This window comes from Artemia franciscana, chromosome 15 (genome assembly GCF_032884065.1).
Source record: "Artemia franciscana chromosome 15, ASM3288406v1, whole genome shotgun sequence".
In the NCBI taxonomy this organism is placed as follows: Eukaryota; Metazoa; Arthropoda; class Branchiopoda; order Anostraca; family Artemiidae; genus Artemia; species Artemia franciscana.
Genome location: NC_088877.1, coordinates 15,236,655 through 15,249,130, shown reverse-complemented (window position 1 = coordinate 15,249,130; position 12,476 = coordinate 15,236,655). Strand labels below are relative to the sequence as shown.

The 12,476-nt window shown below is 34.9% G+C and overlaps 1 protein-coding gene across 1 annotated transcript in view; it reads right to left on the bottom strand.

Moving 5' to 3' along the window:
* The window catches only part of LOC136036090 (uncharacterized), a 39,782-nt gene extending 28,133 nt beyond the window's left edge, over nt 1-11,649 (bottom strand). The window contains exon 1 of the mRNA XM_065718080.1: nt 11,615-11,649. The gene's annotated coding sequence lies outside the window, so the exon portion shown is untranslated. The remainder of the gene's footprint in view (nt 1-11,614) is intronic.
* Between the last annotated feature and the right edge of the window lie 827 nt (nt 11,650-12,476).

Here is a 12,476-nt window from a genome sequence, read left to right as displayed (position 1 = left end):
AGGGTAATTTTCAATGTAGTGGGAAGTTTCCAGGGGGTGAACTATTCAAAGGAAATTTTACACTGGGTGAATTTGCCAGAATTCCTACACAATTTTTTTTTATATGTCTTTCTTTTTCTGCTTTCTCTTTATCGATTCCATTTTTGCATGTGAAGACGCTAAAGGTAAGTGTCTGGGGTAAATCTTCCCCAGGATTGAATTGTCCAGAGGATAGGAATTTGGGGCATTTTTCCTTGGAGGTGAAGCCAGGTTTCCTGGCGTTATTTAAAAAACGATCAAAAATTAAATAAATAAACAAACAATTTTTCTCAACTGAATGACAGGAACAACATTAAAACGAAAATAAATTAATTTTTATGTGAGGGGGTATCCCCCTCCTCAACACCTCGCTCTTTCCACAATTCTCTCCCAATTCTGTAAAAACGGCTCCTGAAACAAAAGGGCCGTTTAATTAAAACAATGAGTAACTTCTTTAAAGTACCAAAAAACTGTAGCGTTAAGAGCAAGGTGTTGAGAAGGGGGCAAGTCTCCTCATATGCCTAACAATTTCTGTTTGTTTGAAATTTCAGTGTTGCTCCTTACTTTCAGTTGAATTTTTTTTTTTTTTTATTTAATGAAGCTTAGAGACAAACTTTTTTCTAAAAGTATATTAATTAAAGTAAAATTACTTAAAAATGAAAAAAGTAGGTCATTAGAGAAATTACACAAAGCAATAGCCTACTTGAAAAAACTAGGATATAAACTCCCAGCTTTCAGTTGTGTTGAGCAATGCAAAGGGTTGGATGGATATTTTTTTTAACAATATCAACAGATTTGAACTTTGTTATCAAATACTAAAATATTTAATGCATTTAGATTCTGTGTTTATAAAAAGTAACGCATTATCAAAGTAGTTTGTTCAAAGCAAAAAATTCAAACTAAGATACAGAAATTCAAATAATTTTTTTTATTCAATATTATTAACCTAATTTTGAGATACAAAAACCAATATATTCGACACTTTTTTGGTTCATAGTTGTAAAAAATTAAGTCTTTTTCAAAGTGACAACTAGATATTTACAATCACTCCTGAAAATATATAAATAATAATAAAACACAGAAAACGTATCCGTCCAGGGGAAAATACAGAAATTCCCAAAACTTCCGTTTGGGTGAAACATTTCTGATTATAGTGGCTTCATATATCAGCTCCTGGGTATTCATATAATACAAGCAAAAGTTGACGGCATAGTTTTACGAAAACGCTCCTTATTAATTTGCTTTACTCTCGTTTTCTGAAATTATACGAACTTTCTTGTGTGCTAATAACTGCACTAATTACTAGTAAACAAACATATATTTAGGATCACCATAAAAAGCTGACTCTTTGATTGAATGTTATCAATTTTTAGGTTTTTATACCTTTGTTATTGACAAGGATCGTTAGTTACCTACCATTCACAACTTTGAAGATTTTGATAGATTTTTTTTTCTTTTTTTTATGCTACTCCATCCAAATAATAAAGAAAAAATGCTTGTGGAAAACTGCAAAGGGCTCACTCAGTCACCAACTAGAACTTATATTTTCCTTATTAAGGGTCAGAATCTGATGGGAGGCACCCAACAATTGGGAAACACACATTTTTTCCTTGTTTTTTTCCTATTCTTTACTTTGGTTTCATTATAATTACTCTATAATTCCAAATTTTTAGTGGGGCCAGCCGGTGCCCATTTATTTTAAGACGGTGTGAAATCTGTTTAGATTTAATTGATCGAGAGTGTTAATTTTTTCATTTGTTTTCTGATTGCTATTTAAGAGTATTTCTACTGCTAAAAGAACATTCTTTTCTTGGGGTGGGTTCATGAGCAGAAATCTGGGGCCATAAAGTACTTACGAGAAAAAAACAGTAGAGTCGAAAATACCATGGAAAAATGTGTGTTGGTCCGTGGCCAGCTGCCTGCCAATAGGTTTTGACCCTTCTTAGAAGCAAAACGAGTTCTATTTTGTGATTAAATAAAAAAAAACAAGTTTTTTTTAACTGAAAGTAAGGAGCAAAATTAAAACTTAAAACGAACAGAAATTACTTCGTATATGAAAGGGGCTGCTTCCTCACCAACATCCCGCTCTTGACGCTAAAGTTTGACTCTTTCTTTCAACTCTTCTTTTTAAAACAGTAAAAAACTTTAGCGTAAAGAGCGGGATGTAGGTGAGGAAGCAGCCCCTTTCATATACGAAGTAATTTCTGTTCGTTTTAAGTTTTAATTTTGCTTCTTAATTTCAGTTAAAAAAAACTTGTTTTTTTTTATTTAATTTCTGAACGTTTTTCAATCAATGCATGTTTTAATTTTGGCTCTCCGCAGAGGAATAATTAAAACGAAATTTGCATATTTATTATTTTTTTTTTTGCTAAATGACTTTCTCATAATTTTGATTGAATGACTTTGAGAAAAAAGAGCGGGGGAGGAAGCCTAGTTGCCCTCCGATTTTTTGGTTAATTAAGATAAAGGCAACTAGAACTTTTAATTTTTTACGAATCTTTTTTTTAGTAAAAGATATACGTAACTTATAAATTAGCTTACGTAAAGAAGTTTTGTATTTTCATGTTTTTATTACATATATGAGGGGTTCGCCCCCTCGTCAGTACCTCGCTCTTTACACTAAAGCTTAGATTTTGTCCCAATTCATTAAGAATGACCCCTGAATCACCAAAGCCGTAAAATAAATAGTTGAAATTACTAAAAATACTTTAGCGTAAAGATCGGGGTATTAGGAGGAGGTGAGCTCCTCATATGGGTAATAATTTCCGTTCGTTTTAAGTTTTAATGCTGCTCTTTACTTCCAGCTGAAAAAAAACTTTTTCATATTTCTTTTTTCATTGTTTTTTTTTTTAATAATGCTAGTAAATCCTGCGCTCCCTTCATGGGAATTTTCTTCTACCATGACAAATTCCTTGATGGAAAGCTCCCCCAGCCTATCCCCCTATTCTCAACCCCTCCCCCAACCAAAAAATCCTACTGAAAACGCCTACACACTTCCCAATAACCATTACTATATGTAAGCACTGGTCAAATTTTGTAACTTGTAGCCCCTCCCCCAGGGACTCTGGGGGAGTAAGTCATCCCAAAGACATAGTTTTTATGGTTTTTGACTATGCTGAAGAAAATGGCTATCTCAAAATTTTGATCCGTTGACTTTAAAAAAAAATGAGCGTGGGAGGGGGCCTAGATGCCCTCCAATTTTTTTGGTCACTTAAAAAAGCCACTAGAACTTTTCATTTCCGTTAGAATGAGCCCTCTTGTGACATTCTAGGACCACTTGGTCGATACGATGACCCCTGGGGGAAAAAAAAAACAAACAAACAAATAAACACGCACCCGTGATTTGTCTTCTGGCAAAAAATACAAAATTCAACATTTTTGTAGATAGGAGCTTGAAACTTCTACAGTAGGGTTCTCTGAGACGCTGAATATGATGGTGTCATTTTCGTTAAGATCCTACGACTTTTAGGGGGTGTTTCCCCCTATTTTCCTAAATAAGGCAAATTTTCTCAGGCTCGTAACTTTTGATGGGTAAGACTAAACTTGATGAAACTTATATATTTAAAATTAGCATTAAAATGCGATTCTTTTGATGTAGCTATTGATATCAAAATTCAATTTTTTAGAGTTTTGGTTACTATTGAGCCGGATCGCTCCTTACTACAGTTCGTTACCACGAACTGTTTGATTTAATGGCCCTTTAGTTTTTTTTACACGACAAAGTAGGAGGAAAAAAAAAATCAAATTCTTCAAAGTATATAAAAAGGTATATAACGATCCTTATCAATAAAAAAAGGAAATTAACCTAGAAATTGATAACAGTAATTCGAAGAATCAGCCTTTTGGGGATTCCAAACATGTATCTGTTTCGAATTTGAAATTAAAAATCCTAATTATTAGTAAATAAAATAGTTCACATAGTTACAGAAAAAGAATAAGAACATCCAAAAGAGGGTTAATCACGAATAAATACATCGGATTTTCTTCTAAAATCTAATAATCTGGTTTGAATATGAGTTTCCTTTATTCTAGACCCTTCCCCCTGATTAAATTATCTGCGGGTGCCCTTGGGTGCGTTTGCTGTCTCCAATAAAGGTCTAACTTTTCAGAATCAACCAAAGGAAATATCAATATAAAATATCAGATATAATATAAAAAAGGAAAAATTCAATTGAAATATCAAATATCAAAAGAAAAAATCAATAAAAGGAGGTTAGACCCTTTCTCACAACTATAATTTTTAAAACAATAAAAAAACTTTAGTGTAAAGAGTGGGGCGTTGAGGAGAGAAAAGTCCCCTTTCATATACGGAGTAATTACAGTTCGTTTTAAGCTTTAATGTCGCTCCTTACTTGAAGTTGAAAAAGTTTTTGTTTTATTTTTTCTGTAAAAATCAGCTTTTCCAGCAATCAACTTTGATGTGAGAATATATTAAAAGGGCTGTCTCCTCCTAAGCACCCTGCTCTTTAGGCAAAACTCTCTCATTGTTTTCAAAAGTACCGTTGTGAGAAAGAGTCAAACTTTAGCATAAAGAGTAGGGCGTTGAAGAAGGGACAGCCCCTTTTATATACGGAATAATTTCTGTTTGTTTTAAGTTTTAATCTCGCTCCTTACTTTTAGTTGAAAAAACTTGTTTTTTTCATTTAATTTCTGAACGTTTTGAATTGATGCATGTTTTGATTTGAGCTCTCCGCACATGATTGATTAAAACCAAATTTGCATATTAATTTTGTTTTGGCTAAATGGCTTTCTCATGGTTTTGTTAGAAAAATTTTGAGAAAAAAGAGGTTTTGGAAGAGGCCTAGTTGCCCTCCAATTTTTTTTTGTTATTTAAAAAGACAACTAGAACTTTTAAATTTTTACGAACTTTGAAGAATTTACGAAGAATGACCCCTAAATCACAGAGATCGTAGAATAAATCGTTAAAATTGCAAGAAATGCTTTAGCGTAAAGAGCGAGGTATTTAGGAGGAGATGAACCTTCTCGTATGCGTAATGATTTCTGTTCGTTTTAAGTTTTAATGCTGCTCCTTACATCCAGTTGAAAACACCTTTTCATATTTATTTTTTCCTTGTTTTGTTTAAAGAATGCTAGAAAATCCTGCACCCCCTTCGTAGAATTCTCTTCCCCCAAGATAAATTCTCCATGGAAATATCATCCCAAGTAACCCCCTCCCCCGAACCAGAAAAAATCCCCCTGAAAACGTCCGTAAACTTCCCACTATTACTATATCTAAACAATGGTCAACGTTTGTAACTTGCAGCCCCTCTCCTGGGATCTTTGGGGGATTAAGCTGTCCCCAAAGACATAGTTATTAGATTTTTTGACTATGCTGAAGAAAATAGCTATCTCAAAATTTTCATCCGTTGACTTCGGGAAAAATATAGCGAGGGAGGGGGCCCATGTGCTCTCCAGTTTCTTGGGCTCTAGGACTTATAATTTCCGTTAGAATGAGCCCTTTTGTGACATTCTTGGGCCACTGGGTCGATACGATCACCCTTGGGGAAAAAAGTAATAAATAAACACGCACCCATGATTGGTCTTCTGGTAAAAAATACAAAACTCCACATTTTTGTAGATAGGAGCTTAAAAATTCTAAAGAAGAGTTTTCTGACATGCTAAATGGGATGGTGTGATTTGTGTTAAGATACTATGACGTTTAAGGGGTGTTTCATCCTATTTTCCAAAAAAGGCAAATATTTTCAGGCTCTTAACTTTTGATAGGAAAAAATAAATTTGATGAAACTAATATATTTAAAATCAGCATAAAAATCTGATTCTTTTGATGTATACAATAGTGTCAAAATTCCTATTTTAGAGTTTTGGTTACTATTGAGCCGGGTCGCTCCTTACTACAGTTCGTTACCACGAACTGTTTGAATGGTTAAGGAACCGGAAGTTTGGCCATCTTACATCACTGAGCCTACGGACGTCCTTATTCTGAATAAATAATTTACAGAATGTGTAGCAGCCAGGCTTTTCCGATCCTGGGACTACAAGTGCATGAGCTCTTCCACCTGATGGGGAGGAGATATACCAAATGGTTAAAAGTAAAGATAGCTTTTACTAAGGTTGTCAGCAATGAATTAATGCAGACGATAGTAGTTTACTGTAAACACTTTCGGGTGGGTGATGGTGAGTTTAATTAGCTCGAATTCTTTGCCAGCTTTACCGTTAATATCAAAGTGCATTCCCCCCTTACACTTCCTTCAACTCCTGCGCCCATCATAGGAAAAAAAATTCGCAAAATTTACGCACTATTTCAACAGGCCAGTGCATCGCATCATTCAATTGCATGTGATTTGAAAATGACATTTTAGCAAATCAAAATGTACATCCTTTATATTATCATTGTTGAAACCTTATACAGAAAAATTTTTAAGCCCTAGCAGTGATATGCCCTCCTATGTATTTATTTTTTTTTTTGTCGCTATTGTGGTAATGAAACAGTTTAAAGAGCAGTTTAAGGACTCATAAAAGATAATTCGTATATGTTATCTTTTTTTTATATATTAAACTCGATTAATCCATCATAAATTGTCACAAGATACATAAAAGCGCAATTCAGGTGATATTTCTGGAATTAAAAAGCTAGGCTGGATACATGGGCGTCATAGAGATCTAATTATTGGCCCATTTATTAACTATATTTTAAATTTAATTGCTCTTTATAAATTTAACTTTATCAGGCAGTGATAAAGTGGCAAATGGCACCCAAAAAATTGAGTTGTTTTTTCATTTTTTACAATTAAAAATAACAAAGAAGCGTGCGGCCCAATATAAAAATCATGCGGACCAATTTCCCCCCCCCCTCTCTCCTGCAGAAACTTTCTTCTAGGAGGATCCCCATGCAAATTTTACATGCATTTGAAATAGCAACAGTATTTTTAATTTAAGGTATTCGAGAAAAGTATGTGAATTATTAAATTACTCGCTGAGCAATGTTTGATTAAGAATAAATATTGACGATGACCACACTGCCTTTCCGTCATAAACAACAAGCAGAACAATAGGGAATTTTTTTTATATGAGACAGTGGAACCCAACTTTAAATGAATATTTCAACCCTATATCTAAGGGCCGTCTTCAGCTAAACAAATGAAAAAAAAAAACGAACATAAGAGAACTCACATTAAAATACAATCTTTAAAACTAAAACATTTTCAAAACATTCAAAGCATCATTACTTCAAGGAACTCCAACCAGGACCCGTATATCAAGCGAAGTGAAAAAAGACAATTTATCCAAACGGAATAAAAAACATTTACAAACAAGCTCTTAAGGCTGGTCTTGCCTTTTTAGCAGCCAGAGTGGAATTTTTTACTGGTTGTTATGGCACTTGGTATTAACCAAGTGACAAATAGCGATCGCAAATTCTGTCGGTCTGTCGGTTTGTCTGTCTGTCCGTCCCAGTTTTGCTACTTCAGGCACTTCCAGGCAAGCTAGGACGATGAAACTTGGCAGACGTATCAGGGACCGGACAGATTAAATTAGAAATATTTGTTTTTCCAATTTGACCATCTGGGGGGGGGGGGGGGGTAATTCGGACAAAATAGAAAAAAATGAGGTATTTTTTACTTACGAAGGAATGATCGGATCTTAATGAAGTTTGAAGTTTGGAAGGATATCGTGTCTCAGAGCTCTTATTTTAAATCCCGACTGTATCCCGTGACATTGGGAGGAATTGAGGGAGATGGAACCTAAAATCTTGGAAAACACTTAGAGTGGAGGGATCGGGATGAAACTTGGCGGGGAAAATAAGCACAAGTCCTATATACGTGATTGACATAACAGGTATAGATCCGCTCTCTTTGGGGGAGTTAAGAGGGGGAGAGGTTAATTCTGAACAAATTAGAAAAATGAGGTATTTTCAACTTACGATGGAATGATCGGATCTTAATGAAATTTCAAGTTTGGAAGGATATCGTGTCTCAGAGTTCTTATTTTAAATTTTGACTGGATCCGGTGACATTGGAGGAATTGAGGGGGGAACCTAAAATCTTGGAAAACGCTTTGAGTGGAGGGATCGGGATGAAACTTGGTGGGAAAAATAAGCACAAGTCCTAGATACGTGATTGACATAACCGGGACGGATCCGCTCTCTTTGGGAAAGTGGGGGGGATGGTTAGTTCTGAAAAATTAGAAAAATGACGTATTCTTAACTTACGGCGGAGTGATCGGATCTTAATGAAATCTGATGTTTAGAAGGATATCATGTCTCAGAGCTCTTATATTAAATTTCAACCTTATCCGGTGAAGATGATGTTGGGGGGAGACCTAAACTCTTGGAAAATGCTTAGAGTGGAGGGATCGGGATGAAACTTGGTGGGAGAAATAAGCACAAGTCCTAGATACGGGATTGACATAATTGGAACGGATCTGCTCGCTTTGGGGGAGTTGGGGAGGGGGGGGGTTAATTCTAAAAATAAAAAAAAAATGAAGTATTTTCAACTTGCAAAAGAGTGATCATGTCTTAATGAAATTACATATTTAGAACAACCTCGAAACTTAGATCTCTTTTTTTTTCCCGACCGGGTCCAGTGTTATTACAGGGGGGGGGACCGAAAATCTTGGAAAACGCTTAAAGTGGAGAGATCAGGATGAAACTTGGTGGAAAGAATAGCACAAGTCCAAGACAGGTGACTGACATAACCGGAACAGATACGCTCTCTTTGGTGGAGTTGGGGGGGGGAGTAATTCGGAAAAATTAGAAAAAATGAGGTATTTGTAACTTACGAACGGGTGATCAGATCTTAATGAAATTTGATATCTAGAAGGATCTTGTGCTTTAAAAATCTCATTTTAAATCCCAACCAGATCAGGTGACATTGAAGGGAGTTGGAGGGGGTAGCCGGAATTCTTGGAAAACGTGAAATCGAGGTATCTTACGAATGGGTGATTGGATCTCAAAGAAACTTGATATATAGAAGAATCTTATGTCTCAGATACTCCATTTTCAATTCGAATCGGATATGGGGACATAGAGGGTTAGAGGGGGGAAACAGAAATCTTGGAAACCGGAAATCTTGGAAAACGCTTAGAGTGGAGATATCCGGATGAAACTTGATGGAAGAATAAGCATAAGTTATAGATACGAGATTGAAATAATTGGTACGGATCCGTACTCTTTGGGGGAGCTGGGGCTTTTTAATTTGGAAAAGTTAGAAAAATTGAGGTATTTTTAACTTAAGAACGGGTGACTGGATTTTAAATAAATTTGATATTTAGAAGGAACTCATCTCTCAGAGCTCTTATTTCAAATCCCGACTAGATCTGTTAACATTGGGGAGAGCTGGAGGGGGAAACCAGAAATCTTGGAAAATGCTTATTAATGTCTTAGATACGTGACTGACGTAACCGGACTGGATCCGCTCTCTTTGGGGGAGTTAGATGGTGGGGTTCAGTGCTTTGGCGAGTTTGGTGCTTCTGGACGTGCTAGGACGATGAAAATTGGTAAGCATGTCAGGGAGCGGTACAAATTAGTTTGATAAAGTCGTTTTCCCCAATTTGAATGTCTGGGTGGCTGAAGGGAGAGGAGATATTAGAAAAATTGAGGTATTTTTAACTTGCGAGTGGGTGATCGGATCTTAATGAATTTTGATATTTAGAAGGATCTCGTCACTCAGAGCTCTTATTTTAAATCCAGACCGGCATTAAGCCTCGGATTTTCCTTTTAAAACAATCTATTGATTCTTAGAATTTTGCTAGAGCTCACACCATATGAGCTCTTGGCTCCTCCGACCTTGGCTCTTAGCGCTTGTTAAATATAGTTAGTTAAATCATTTTTAGTTAAATTTTTATATAAGGTAATAAGTGAAAATTCCCCCGAATCCTTATTTAATTTTATGCCTAAATCATTGCTTATAAGGGAAGTTTCTTCAAAAAGGATTTTATTTCTAGGATTATCGAAACTGCTAGGGCTTTTTTGAAAATAGTGATCAGTCAGCATGGTATTGTACATAGAGGCAGCTCTACATATATGGGATAGTATCTGAATCCAAAACGTAAAGAATGGGACTTCATCAGCGCTCACTAGGCGTTTCAATTAAAAATAAGAGAATTAGAACCTATATTGGAGTTTTAATCTAGATATTGGAATTGGAAAATTTAAATAACTAAATGATTCCTGGAGCTGATCCCACCCCCTAATAACTTCAATGACTAAAGTACAACCGATTTGACCTATCTAGCTATAGTACGAATATTATTATAAAAGAGCACTAAGTCTTATTTTCTTTGTTGGTGATTTCTTTTAATGTTTTTCAATGAAAATAATTCCTAGATTTCAATGATTTCTTGTTTTTCAGTTATTTCATTTCTTCCCTATTTGAGGATGTAGAGAGGTGTATTCATATCTTCTTTTTTTTTGACAGTTTTAAAACAAGAGAACCTTATGTTGAACTGATAGATTTTAGAAAGTAAAAGACCCTTACCTATCAAGGAAACCTGATAGGCTACCTGATCAAACATGGCGGAAAAGAACTGTAGAACATTTTCTTAATTTTCCCATTATCAAGGCTTACCCATTTACTTGTTGATAAGGTTTTAAAGGCGGTATATTTGTATGAACACAATTGTCGAACATATTAGGAAGTGTAATCGACCCCCTGTTTTTCGCGCTTTTTTTCATTAAAACGAGGATGAACTGATTAGAAAAAATCATCTGCTCAAAGTAAAGAACGAAGTGAAGACTTATAACGAGCAAAAGTTGTGAAGCTACTTAATATTTTTTCATCAAATTATTGGGGGGGGGGGTCAACTGCCCACTATAGCCTCTCCCCCTCAACGACACCACTGATTAACATAATCTACGGTCATGGATTATACCATATTATCTTATAGAAAGGTTTTTTCAAAGGAGGCCCAATAACTAAAACGAAAATATAAATAACTTAAAAACGTGATTTCTTATGAGTCAAACCCCGTTTCTACCTACAGTAAATTGAATGACATCTCAATTTACGAACAATGAGGTTTTAGTTGCTCAAACAAATTTTAGGCAACTATTATATATTTTGACCGACCTTGATCTTCTAGATCGGTGAAAGTATATGTTAAAATATGTCTAGTATTGAATAAGACCCGAACTCTTCAAATTCCTTCAGGCCCTGATAAATTGCTAAAAAGCAAAATTGGAAAAGAGGGGATGGTATATTATCTTTCCCAAATCCTTCGAAATCTTGAAATTTGGTGCAACCAAAAAGTTGGAAATAGAAATACAATCCATAATTACTGACAAATAGTATAAGAGCAAATAGAGGAATAGAGTTTGGCTCATGCTCAAATTCTATAAACTCTCCAAACGATTTTATTATCACTGTAATGTGTTAAAAGGCTGAATTCTTCGGAAATATTGAGTTCAAGTGCACGGGGAGAAAATTTGTACAAAAAAGTGTTTTTTATTTTGAATTCTTACTTAAAGAGAGATTTGTTTTCTTTTTGTACATTAGTTAGTGTAACCAACACATAACAGCATTAGCAGTTTAAAACTTGTTAAACACCTATTTCACTGGCCAGTAGAAACCCACTGATTACTTATCTATCAAAACACTCTTTTTAAGAAACATGAGTTAAATAACAAGCTAAGAATACATACATTTTCACTATCTGATAGTAATTCTCCTTTTGATTGCGGACAAGCAGCTAGGGCCTAATATATAGTCTCAAACAAGAACTGAATTATATGACATAACTCCGCCCAGAGAAACGCTCCGACCAAACAGAAATTAACTAATAAACGAAATATTTATGTTATGTTGAGCTTGACATTCTTCCATCATTTTATCCCTTGGTCTTCGTTCGACTTTAGCTGCTATTTGTTAAAAAAAAAAGTCACTTTTCGAAGAAAAATATAATGTTACATTAAAATCTAAGACGAGCAAAAATAAAATCCAAAAATAATTCAAATTGTAAATCGAATGAATAGAAAATAACAGAAACTAAAATAAATCATCAGATAAAGATAGCAGACACTGATACAGATGGATCGATATCAAACAGTTGGTAGTGGCCTACCAAACTGTAGTAAGGAGCGTCTCGGCTCAACAGTAACCGAAACTCTAAAAAAACCGAATTTTGACACCAATATATACATCAAAATAATTGAAATTTGTATGCTGTTTTTAAATATATAACTTTCATCAAGTTTAATCTTAACGATCAAGAAAATTTGATCGTTGAGAAAATTTGCCTTATTTTCAAAAAAAGGGCGAGACACCCCCTAAAATTCAAGAGCCTTAAGGAAAATAACACCCTCAGATTCAGTGTATCAGAGAAACTTCTCTAGAGGTTTCAAGCTCCTATCTGCAGAAATGTGGAATTTTGTATTCTTTGCCAGGAGGAAGATCACGGATGCGCGTCGTGTTTTTTTTTTGTTTCAGAAAGATCGTATCAACCCTAGTGGTCCTAGAATGTCACGAGAGGGCTCATTCTAACAGAAACTAAAAGTTATTGTGCTC